Source organism: Brassica napus, unplaced genomic scaffold, assembly GCF_020379485.1.
Source record: "Brassica napus cultivar Da-Ae unplaced genomic scaffold, Da-Ae ScsIHWf_2168;HRSCAF=2821, whole genome shotgun sequence".
Taxonomy (NCBI): Eukaryota; Viridiplantae; Streptophyta; class Magnoliopsida; order Brassicales; family Brassicaceae; genus Brassica; species Brassica napus.
The window spans coordinates 11606-25074 of NW_026015576.1; the positions used below are offsets into that span (position 1 = coordinate 11606).

Here is a 13469-nt window from a genome sequence, read left to right on the forward strand (position 1 = left end):
AAAAAGACACTTTGGGATTGCTGAATCATAGACGGATCAAAAAAAATGATATATAAAGCAACGGAACCATCATAGTATTTTTTTAACTCCTACAAAACAAAAAAGAAGGATGGTAATTGGATCATTTATGGATCCGCGTATAATAGAACCTATATTTTGTTTTCTTTCGCCGAAAGGAAAGGTCAAAAACGTAAATTCCATTCTAGAGCCGTATGCAACGCACAAAAAAAGCCTGTACGGTTATTCAAATTTCTCTGTTTTTTTGGTTATCTCGCCTCATTCTGCGAAATAGAAAAAGCTTTTCTATTATATCATCAGGGTAATGATCCATCAACCCGCTAGTTCGTTTTATGAGGCACAAACGGGAGAAGTTATCTTGGAAGCGGAAGAACTACTAAAACTTCGCGAAACCATCACAAGGGTTTATGTACAAAGAACGGGCAAACCTATATGGGTTGTATCCGAAGACATGGAAAGGGATGTTTTTATGTCAGCAACAGAAGCCCAAGCTCATGGCATTGTTGATCTTGTAGCGGTTCAATAAAAATAGGAGCGATTTCATGCAAATCTACCACTGCTAATTTTATATCTTTTTAGATTAAAGGTTTAGTTTCATATTCTCTTCAATATATTTTTTTTATATTGAAGAGAATCTTGAAGAGAAGTAATTCAGAATTAGCCGGTTAGAACCCATCTAAACCAGCCCATTATTTATATGATTCCGTATGCCAACCATTAAACAACTTATTAGAAATACAAGACAGCCAATCCGAAATGTCACAAAATCCCCAGCGCTTCGGGGATGCCCTCAGCGACGAGGAACATGTACTCGGGTGTATGTGCGACTCGTTTAGATCATAGACTGAAACACAAAAAGGAAATTCTTTTTGAAATATCAAGGATCAGTACCTGTTAATAAAATAGAATGGAGGAACTCGATTCATTATTTCAAAAAGATAGATCATTCATATCTTCTATTGTGTCTGAAACTTATGGTTTACATTGGTGCAAATCCAATCAACTCCATTTTTTAGAAAACCCCCAATGATAACAAATGGTTATCAATTAAGCGGGGGAAATCCCATTTTTTATTAAAAAGATTCCACTCTTGAAAGAAAAAACGGACTAACAGGGTAAATGACCAAATCAATTTTAAAATAAAATACCGTTACTGTATAAAGTGGATCTCATTGTGAAAGATCTATTACTGGAATATTAATGGGGTAGAGCCAAAGAATGTGAATTGTACAAGTTACCAATAGTATTGATTAATTAAAAGAAGGAGCTCCGGTGTATAGAGAGGACCTCACCGTTTTAGAAGTAACCATAGAAACGAAGGAACCCACTATTTATCCATTTCTATTTACTACTTTTTGTAGTTATTCTATTTTTTTTATATCAAGTACCAAGGCAATTTATCCTTTCAAAGCAAAGGAAAATACCTAGCCAAAAATAGTGGTGGGGAAGGTTAGAGTAGCAAAAGCCATTGGAATTTTTTTTTATACATTGGAATAATTCGTTTGGTTATTAATGACTAGTAAAGGGGAAAAGAATAACTAAAACTAAAAAAAGAATTAGTTATTCATCAAAGTTTGATTTATTCAATGACTAGAATTAAACGCGGATATATAGCTCGGAGGCGTAGAACAAAACTTCGTTTATTTGCATCAAGCTTTCAAGGGGCTCATTCACGACTTACACGAACTATGACTCAACAGAGAATAAGAGCTTTAGTTTCGGCTCGTCGGGATAGGGGTAAAAGAAAAAGAGATTTTCGTCGTTTATGGATCACTCGAATAAATGCCGTAATTCACGAAACGGAGGTATTCTATAGTTATAACCGATTCATACACAATCTGTACAAGAAGCAATTACTTCTTAATCGAAAAATACTTGCACAAATAGCTCTATTAAATAGGAGTTGTCTTTATACGATTTCAAATGAGATCAAAAAATGAGGGGATTGGAAGAAATCCACTAAAATATTTGAAATAGAGTTCTTAAGTAGAATAAGCTCGGGGAGGGTAGAGTAGAAATTAGTATTATAAAAAAAGTCGTCAAAACAAAACGAGGGTATATAGTCGCTAAAAAAAGACTTATTCTTTTTCTTTTCGACGATTCTTTTCTTTTTTTTTTTTTTTATGACAGAAACAGACGTAACAATCAAATTTTGATTCTTGATTGGATTTGTCGAACAAAATATTAACCTCTTTTTTAATTCCTTCAGATTAGTTATTCAATTGAAGAATAAGTCTATTTTTTTCTGGTTCTAAGGCTAGTAGTTCTAGGGGTCGACTCACTTCTTTCAAATTGTTTCTGATTATTAAGAAAAGGTAACAAAGATAAAATACGAGCTTGTTTTATAGCAATAGTAATTAATCGTTGTTGTTTTAAAGTTACTCTATTCACCCGTCTAGATAATATTTTTCCTTGTTCACTAATAAATCGACTAATTAAACTCATGTTTCTATAATCAATTCGATCCCCCGATTGGATCGGGGGCAAACGCCGACGAAAAGATCGCTTGGATTTAGTAAAAGGTCGCTTAGATTTATTCATAATTTTTTATTCCTTACCTATAAAATCCTATTTTTGATCGGATCAAAATAAAAACGATTGCTATTTCTATATAGGATAGAGTTTCTATATAGAATTAAGAATATAGGATTTGATTTCTTTCTATTATTTTATTTGTTTATATTTATATATATGTAATAATACGTAGATACTCTCATTATTCCTGTTCTTAAAATAAAATTTGACATACAAGCACTCAATTTTATCTATTTCTTAATTTCCCCATGAATTGTATGTTTATAACAATAGGGACAGAATTTTCTCAATTCCAATCGACTAGGAGTGTTATGCCGATTCTTTTGAGTAATATATCTGGAAATTCCAGCCGATTCTTTCTTAATATCATTTCGAACACAACTGGTACATTCCAAAATAATTGTTACTCGAACATCTTTACCTTTGGCCATGAAACCTCCTTTGGATTTATGATTCACCCCCAATCTTCTATTTTAATTTTAGGGTCCATAAAGAACAAGAACAAAAAAAATAGAAGCTGTTAATTAACTCAAAAAAATGTCTTAAATATTTCGTTGCAATGAATATTAATTAGTAATTAAATAAAAAGAAAATAATAAGTAATATAATGATTTTTTGAAAACTATATTTCAAATCTTTGTACAGTATTTTTTTTAAGTATCTCGTAGGATACTCTTTCCCTAGCAACACTTTTTTTTTAATTGGATCCTGAACCCTCGTTTTTATGACCTTTCGGCCCCCCTTTTTTTTTTCTAATTCTTTTTTTAGAATTAGAAAAAAAAGGGGGGGTTATTCCCCGATCGTTGATCGTATCTCTAAATTTTTTTATCCTTTCTGATGTTAATAACTAGAATTAAAAAAAGGGAAATGTTAATGCATCTGGAAATAAACGATTAATCTCTATTAATAAACCTGCTAACGAAACGAACCATAGAGTACTTAGTACCGGTGCTACGGAAAGATATGTTTTTAGATCTCGCATTTGAAATCCTCCTTCTTTCTTCTTTATTGTATTACAATATATATAGTAATATATATAACTATAGATGTACATGTAGTTAAGAAGTTCTTGTATTTGTATATGTAACCCCCCATTTTCAAAATTAGAATTGAAATATTGTCTACTAGAACGATCTTATAGATTCCATTTTCAAATGGAAACGCCTTTTTATGTAAATTTGAAATTGATAGGATTTGCCTAAAAAAAGTAATTTTTTTAATTATACTTATATATATGTTTGTTATCTGATATGAAACAAAAAAAAAAGAAGGATGTGGAAAACAAGATAGGAATTGTTTACAATGACACTGTAAACCAATCGAAAGGGATGTAGCGCAGCTTGGTAGCGCGTTTGTTTTGGGTACAAAATGTCACGGGTTCAAATCCTGTCATCCCTACCTAATTACTGCTCAGAAGAGCAGTAACGAGGAATCCATTTTAGATTTATCTTTTTTTAATAAAATTGGACATACATATAATTCTGAATTTTATGATATACTATGATATAGTATATACGTACAAAATCGATTCGAGTTAAAGAATGTCCTCTTTCTAGCCTTTTCGTTTTTTTATAAAAAACAAGAAAAGCGCTCTTAGTTCAGTTCGGTAGAACGTGGGTCTCCAAAACCCAATGTCGTAGGTTCAAATCCTACAGAGCGTGATGTCACTCTTGTTTATTAGATTGTGTCAAAATTCCACTGTTCGCAAATAATTGAGCAGCAATCTGAATTCGACCTCCCGCATATGAAAGCAAGAAGGAGGTCAGTCAAAAAAAAGAGATGTTAATTAATCAAAAGTCCAACTGATCACCACGTCTGTATTGTAAATAAGCAGTTACGAATAATCCAGCCAAAGTAATAGGAATTAGACCTAAGACGATTCCAAATAAAGAAACTTCAATCATTTCAATTTTATTTTGTTTTCATTTTTGAAAGGGAGAAAAGAGAGGTACTATCTATTCCTAGCTCTTAATCTGTATTGCCGACGAATCTCAATGACCAAAATTGGGTAATTAACACGGTAAGGAACTATCGAACATATGAAATACCATATAAATCTTTTTTGATCAAAAAAGATTCATTCAATTAATTTCAAATAAGTCGTATTTTGCTTAGACCAATAAATAGAACTGAGGTTATAGTTAAAGCTGCTAGTAGAAAACCGAAATAACTAGTTATAGTAGGCATGAAGGGACTCAATAAAATATGTTTTTTTATACATATGTTTCTAAAGTACTTCCCGAAGTTTCAATAAAAAAATTTTTTAAAGTAAAGATAGATACAAATACTAGTTCCAAGAATCAAAAAATTAAATTGAAAATTTGTGAGTTATCAAGCATTATCGGTGGTATGAACAAAAATAGAGAAAAAGAAAAAACGAAATTCATCGTCTTTGGCATCTGCACCATCTCAGGATTCAGAATTCACGTAACTGATTCATTGAAAAACTCTTTAAGAAATTAATAAGAAAAAATAATACATAAAAAAATAACTCTATTATATAACTTCAGTTAAAACATAGAACTTTTTTTGAATAAACATGTAAAAATTTTTAAAAAAGTTGTTTGATTCTTTTTTTTTTAAGTGACCTTAGAACCTAGAATATGCCCCCTTCTACATTTATTCAAATTGAAATAAATTCAATTTTGAATAAAGTAGATTAATATAGTAGAGCAGTTTTCTTCATTTAATCTATGAAATTAAACCAAAAAGCAGTATCCTACACGGAGAACGAGATCAGTCAAAAAAAGAGTTATTTATTTTAACTAGATTTTTAAAACTTGTAATTAGCAATTTCTATTATCGTTTCCTTTCTAGGTTTTAGGTTTTTTTCTTTCGATATTATATAGAAAATAGAGTGAAAAACCCATCATCTTTGTAGTTAGTTAAAGAAAGAAAAAACCTTTAAATTGAATACAACAAAACAATGCACGCATTCCAAAGATTTAGTATTATTATTTTTTTATTATTTGTTGTTCTTTTGAATTGATCCAAAACTATTCTTCCTTTTCTTGTTACTGGAAATTAATTCCTTAAAATAAAATGAAATAAAAAGCAAAAACGGGGGGGGGTCACATTATCATTACAAAAAAATATCTTCTACAATTATGCATATGCAACAAAAATGAAATTGATGGGTTTTGGATTCAATTGACTTGGGACAATATGAGAATTTCCTTAATGAATTATTAGAATTAGAAACCACCCTCTTGAATTTTCATTTTATCTAATCTTTAGTTTATTTTCTAGTCCAAAACAAATAAAGGATCAAAGCCCCTATAGATTACAGATACAGGAATTTGAAGAAGTGGAACATGGTTATACATCGACAAGCAAAAAAAAAAACGAAATAAATTATCTAACACTTCAGTTCTATACTAATTCAAATTGCGTTGCTGTGTCAGAAGAAGGATAGCTATACTGATTCGGTAGACTCTAAAAATACCCTTGGTACTTTATTGACGATCTCACAAAGATGTAATCTCAGTGAATTTGAATTTACTGATTCATCTTTTACAGAATCGATTCCCTACAAGAATATCTGGAGTTCAGTATGTCTGGAAGCACAGGAGAACGTTCTTTTGCTGATATTATTACCAGTATTCGATACTGGGTCATTCATAGCATTACTATACCTTCCCTATTCATTGCGGGCTGGTTATTCGTCAGCACCGGTTTAGCTTACGATGTGTTTGGGAGCCCTCGTCCAAACGAGTATTTTACAGAGAGCCGACAGGGCATTCCATTAATAACAGGCCGTTTTGATTCTTTGGAACAACTCGACGAATTTAGTAGATCTTTTTAGGAGGACCCAATGACTATAGATAGGACCTATCCAATTTTTACAGTGCGCTGGTTGGCTGTTCATGGACTAGCTGTACCTACCGTTTCTTTTTTGGGGTCAATATCAGCAATGCAGTTCATCCAACGATAAACCGAATTCAATTATTTATAGAGCTATGACACAATCAAATCCGAACGAACAAAATGTTGAATTAAATCGTACCAGTCTCTATTGGGGGTTATTACTCATTTTTGTACTTGCTGTTTTATTTTCAAATTATTTCTTCAATTAAAATTAAGTAAAATTAAGAAAAGAGCGTAGAATAATAAAATAAAAAACAAAGAGTAGTAATTTTCTTATCCCATTCGTTTTCTTATCCCATTCGGATGGATTATATATCATAATTATCTCTGACTGTTTATGTTTCTAGCATGACCACTCGATGAAATGTGGAGGGAAGCAGGATAAATGGCTGATACTACTGGAAGGATTCCTCTTTGGGTAATAGGTACTGTAGCTGGTATTCTTGTGATCGGTTTAATAGGTATTTTCTTTTATGGTTCATATTCAGGATTAGGTTCATCCCTGTAGAAATTGGATGAACTGAGTTATAGACGTGAAAACATAAGAACTCAACGGGGCCCAACTCTTCCTTCTTTGTCTGATTCGAGGGGGTCCCGTTGAACTGCTAATAATCAGAACAATTTTTATCGTGTTTTTGAAAAATGAACTTAATTAGATTAGTAGGTTAGGAGCATATAGTATTTATTATTAACCTTTCAAAGATCGAAAAAAAGGGGGGGGGGTCACTTAATTTTATTTTTCTGCTTTCCCGACTGACACAATATTTTTTATCATTAGATCTATCATTAAAATTTTGTCTATACTCTATACTAATAGAAGTTTTTTCTTATTTTTTTAGTATTTCATCAAACTTGAAATGAAAATAAATAAAACTACAAAAAGTAACTATTATTAATACTATTAATTAATAATTATATATACGATATATATTAATATAGATATATTAAAACCTTATATATATAGAAACAGTAATATATATGTAAACTAAGAATAGGATTTTTTAACGAATGCAATTAAGAATGACAAGATCGACACAAGAAAAGGATGTCTAAAATTCCTTTTCTTGTGTCGAAGACTCGCAAGACAAGTAATACTCCCTATAGTCCCTAAAATTTGTTATTTCGCCAATTTCTAGTTCCCTTTTTTCTACGCTTGCTTTCCTTATTTTAGTATCTAGTCAAATTTTTCCATTCTAAATTACATTAGAAAAAAACTCTTGATTATTGATACATTCTATCAATTTCAATTGGTCACTAACGACAGAGTTACATCACACCCCCTCCCATTTTTCAATACAAATTTGTATTGAAAAATAAAGAAAAGGGGGGTAAAGTGAATTCTTCTTAATATACATACTAGGATTAGGACTATCAGACAAGTAATTCCTGACACCTGGTCGAAATCGAAAGTCTAAAGAGAGGCAAAAAGGCTTTTGATAATTTTTTTTGTTCTTTCTTTTTTACGAATTTGATAAGGCGAAATAGACAGATCTAAAAATTCATTTCGGATAATTGAACCTTCTCAAACTGTTTCTTTTTAAGAACCAAAAAGATTTGTGCCAAAACAACAGATCCTAAGAAGAACAAAAGGCCTTGGACACGTAATGGATCTTGAAGTACTATTTCCGCATCCCCCTGACCAAACCCACCCACATTAGGATTGCTTGTTAATGGTTGATCGAGTTTAATGGATTCGCCCTCTGAAACAAGAAGTTCTAGGCCTCGAGGGATAATATCAATTACTTGGCGTTCATTCGATGCATCCACTATGGTTATTTCGTATCCCCCTTTTTCTTTTCGTAAAATTTTACTTATTATCCCTCCTGCCGTAGCATTATAAACTGTATTGTTACTTTTGCTACCATCAGGATAAATCTGACCCCTTCCCCTATTTCCACCTACGTATATAGGATATTTTAAGAAGTGAACATCTTTATTAGTAGCAGGGTCTGGGGCAAGAATAGGAAAGGTTATTTCACTATATTTTTGACCAGGAACAGGACCTATCACAAGAATATTTTTTTTATTGGGGCGATAATTCTGAAAAGACAGATTTCCTATCTTTTCTTTCATCTCGGGTGAAATACGATCGGGGGGGGCTAATTCAAACCCCTCCGGTAAAATAAGAACAGCTCCCACATTCAAAGCTCCTTTTTTACCATTAGCTAGAACTTGTTTTAGCTGCATATCATAAGGAATTTTAACAACTGCTTCAAATACAGTATCAGGAAGTACCGCTTGTGGAACCTCAATATCCACGGGCTTACTAGCTAAATGGCAATTGGCACATACAATACGCCCAGTTGCCTCTCGTGGATTTTCATAATTCTGCTGGGCAAAAATTGGATATGCACTTGAAATGGATGCCCAAGTTATTATATATATCATGAGTGAGACAGATATGGAGCGAGTAATCTCTTCCCTTATCCAAGAAAAGGTATTTCTAGTTTGCATGGTCCAATCGTTTATCCCGAAAATTTCTACAATAAAGTTAGGTAGGTCGATAATATACTTCCCTAGCCACAATTCTGCTATTTACATTTACTGAAAAAATAAATTTTTTTGAAATATACAAGGAATCCCTCGTGGGTAAAAAAGAGTAAAGTAAATACGACTTTGATTTGGTTATGATGTATAAAGTAAGAAAGAGTAGAATTGGATCAGTGAATCGTTTTTTAGTCATTTATTGCATGATAAATCACTACAAGTGACGGAGATACACGATTTAAATAACGAAAGATCCAATATTTAAAAATTGTATCAAGAATGACTGGAAAGGTAGAAACTAGACCAGATAAAATTTGCTCATAATGAGCAAACCCAAAATCTTTGTAAATATAACCAATCATTAGTTCCCAACCGTGAGGCGAATGGAATCCGATACATAAATCAGTTAATAAAAGAATCGAAAAAGCTTTAATTGTATCACTTAAATTATATAGGAATTCTTGAACCCAAGAATTGAGAATAAAAAGCTTTTCCTTACCCCAAAAGGAATAACCACTTAGAATAACGAAAGATATTAGATTTGTCGAGAAGTGCAAGATTGTATGGATACGATACTCATTGTGTATTTTGATGAATTGGATCGTTTCTTTGTGGATTCCTAGACGAAATTGTTGTAAATCGGTTTCTGGGTATTCCTTTATCATTTCATCCAGCTGGAATAGTTCCTCTAATTGTATGAATTTTTCTAGAACACTTTTTTCTTGAATATCATTCAAGAAAGTTTCGCATTGTCTAGTATTCCACCAATTAGTAATCCAAGTTTTCAAACTTTTATTACAGCAGAGAGAGATCAACCAGGGCAAAAAGACTATAGATGTAAAATAAAAAAAAGGAATGAATGCTTTCTTTTTTGCCATTTTGAATCTGTGAATTGTTAATGAACCTACCGCATTTGTGGATTCTATTAGATCTACTATTTCTATCGAGCATGAGTTTCTATTCTAATTCAAATAGAATGTATTGAGCCTATAATCCCTTTTCTCTTTTTCTTTTGATTCAATACTTAGTCTTTGCTTTGAATCTAGAAAGAATACAGAAATAGACTCAGAATACACTTACAATTTGAATAAAGAAAAAATTGTATTTCCAGGATGTTATTCCCCCTTTTTTCGATCAATACTAAAAGAACTTTTTTGAATTTTTAAAATAAAAAATATGATTCTATTTTCGAGACGAATAAACTCCCTTTCTTTTCTATCAAATATATAAAAAAAAACGAGCATAAAAGAATAGATGAATGTTCAATTGAAAAAAAAGAAAGCAATTCTTTCGTTTTTTCTTCCTACTGCCAAAGGATTTAGTCTTTAAACTTTAAAAATGAATTCATTTCAAAATACTTCAATTGGTACACGCAAGAAGTAAGCCAATTCAGCAGCTTTTTGCTCAATTTCTCGTGTAGTAAAATTCTCATCAGTACGAATTAAAGGAATAGCCCCTTGACCTCTAATTTCCATATAAAGGACACGCCGGGCAGAAACACCCTCTTTAACTTCGATTCTGATCGACTGAATATCTTTCATAAGGAATCGTAAAAAGATGCGACGGCTTTTTCCAGGAAATCCCCAACGAAAAATCCGTACTATCCCTTCTTTTCGGTCGAAAAGATCATAACCACTACCCACATTCCACAAAATAGTGCACCACAAATAGCAACTAATAAAGAGACCCGCGATCCCATAGAAAGACATCACAATCCCTTGTGGAAAAAAAAGGATTTCCTGAGATGCAACTAACGATATAAAATTTTTACCAAGATAACTGGAAGTTCCAACCAATAAGAATCCCAATGAACCTAAAAATAGGATAAAGGCCCAGCAGAAATTACTTGTTTTTCGAGACCCCGTTATAAATTCTATCCATAGAGATTCTGATCGCCAACTCATATATATTAGATCCAGTTATACAATTTTTTGGAATTGAGAAAATATGACTTTCCTTTTTTTGTTTTCAAAGTAACTCTCATCAACTATAACTATTTTGTTGTGAACCTTTACTTTAGGAATAATTTATATAATTGTTTATATCTAAAATAATAAAATCTCCTTCCTTTATATGATCCCCTATAACTATATACATACAAATAAATACATTGACTTGAATTTCATCCAGCGGTCCGACGATGATCCATTTTTTCAAAAGAGCGCAAATTGAGTTACCCCATATAATACGTTTACACATGCATAAAAACTTTTTTTAGTTATGTTTGTAGGAATCTATGTGTTATACAATATTCTACCAAATGGGTCTTATCAAATCGAAGTTTTTAAAATAAAAAGGGGAGTTATACGATTCGGTCTCATCCGATCTAAAAAATCTTATTTTTTTGAATATGAAGAAATAAAGAAGCCATTGCAAGTGCCGGAAAGACTAGGCCTACTAAAGGCACAAAAATAGAGGGTAAGTTGTTGAAAGTTGTCATAAAATGGGGTACCTCAATTTAATATTTGTACCTGTTATTGTTATATTCTGAATTCTAAAGATATCTTAGAATATCTTGTAGTTTTATTATTTCTATTATATATATTATATAATTATACTAAGTATCTTTAAGTAAATATATATCGAATACTAATATACAACCTAATAGAAATAATAGAACCTACTAGAAATAGAATAAAAAAATAGGTACAAGAAATGCCAAACTAAATAAATGGACTTATTAATCTTTCAAAATAAAATAGATGTATTATCATAATCTCCCTGTTAGATTTATTATTCTTTTTGTTCTTTTTGTCTTCTAATAGTCATTAATAAAGAAAAAATTTTATTCCATTAAAATTTTATACAAAATTGATTGGAATCTGATCCACCAACAGGGAATTTTCGGGAAATGCAAAACGATGCAAGACTCTCTATAGATCTATATCTCTATTTGAATTATCTATCCATATGCAAGCAAGAGAGGAAAAAAACTTTGTTTTATTTTTCTAGTCGAATTTGAACTTCCCGAAAGCAAAAATTCACTTTTTATCTTGTTGATAAAGGTTTACTGAGTAGTAAACAAGAATATCGATAAAAAAATGATTCTAAAGAAAAATGAATTTTTCAGGGTTTTCGTTTAATTATGATAAACTAACTGTTTTATTTGATTTCATTTTTGTTCAAAGGAAAAAAAGCATGGAGCTGAAATAACTCACTCACAACACCTTTTAAAGGATTACGTGGTACAATTGCATCCAATAAGCCCTTACGTAATAAAGATTCAGCTGCTTGTGAACCTTCAGGCACGGCTTTTTTCAATGTTTGTTCAATTACTCTTTTACCCGCAAATGCAATATAGGCATAGGGTTCGGCAATAATGATATCCCCCAACATACCAAAACTTGCTGTCACCCCACCGGTAGTAGGAGATGTAAGAATTGATATATAGAATAACTTTTTACTTGATTGATAATCACATAAAACCGAAGAAATTTTAGCCATTTGCATCAAACTTAAACTTCCTTCTTGCATTCGTGCTCCTCCGGAAGAACACACTAAAATAAGAGGTAAACATTGATTGGTAGCATACTCGATCAAACGAGTTATTTTTTCGCCTACTACGGATCCCATACTACCCCCCATAAACTGAAAATCCATAACCCCAAGAGCTACCGGAATACCGTTTAATTGACCTGTACCTGTTTGAATAGCGTCAGTCAACCCTGTCTTTTTTTGAGCAGAGGCAATACGCTTTTTATAAGGTTCCTCCCTCGAATGAAATTTAATGGGATCCGCAGAGACCATGTCTTCATCCATAGGATTCCAAGTACCCGGATCAATCGAAAGCTCAATTCTCTCTGAACTGGTCATTTTCAAATAATGTCCACATTCTTCACAAACATTCATTTCGACTTTCTTATACATTAATCCATAACAATTGTCGCATTGAATCCACAATTGATTGTAGTTTTTAGTTATATCGAAATCCTTAGAACTCATTAAATTATTACGATTACTATTAGTTCTTATCTTGTCATTTTTGCTTTCACGAATCTTTCCACTTCCACTTTCACTACAAATGAAATTATAAATGTAACTTTCATTGGAATTATTACTATCGCTTAAAAAGTGACTATTAATACAGATGTGAGAACGAAAATAAGAGTCAATGCAACTATTAATGTGATTATTACAATTATATTTAGTATCCTTAATGTAAGGATCATAGTGCAGATCGTTGTCACCTTTAGATCTATTATTCAGATAACTAGAACTACAATAACTATAAAAAAAAATTTCTAGGTCACTCAAATCATTGTTAATCTCAAATTTTTTTTTTTATATCAAAATATATAGAATAACTATTTTTATTACTATCCCTAACAAAAAAGGTGTCATCCGATATGAAATTCCGAATGTCCTTGGAGTTAACTAAAAGATCAACATTATTGTAATAACTAGAACGCTCACCCCAACCATAAAAGTTTTTATCCATATCATATATAAACCGGTCTTTACTTATAGTAGTCTTTTCAATAGGAGCAAAACTATCCATTGCTTTACTTAGCTCGCCTCTGTATTCCAATTCTCCCTTAGAAAACATCAAATTGAACCACGAT

The 13469-nt window shown here is 31.7% G+C and overlaps 1 non-coding gene across 1 annotated transcript; it reads left to right on the plus strand.

Moving 5' to 3' along the window:
- The first annotated feature begins 4140 nt into the window (after window positions 1–4140).
- TRNAW-CCA lies at window positions 4141–4214 on the plus strand. Its single transcript has one exon. It is a non-coding gene; the product is annotated as a tRNA-Trp (tRNA).
- The last annotated feature ends 9255 nt before the right edge of the window (window positions 4215–13469 follow it).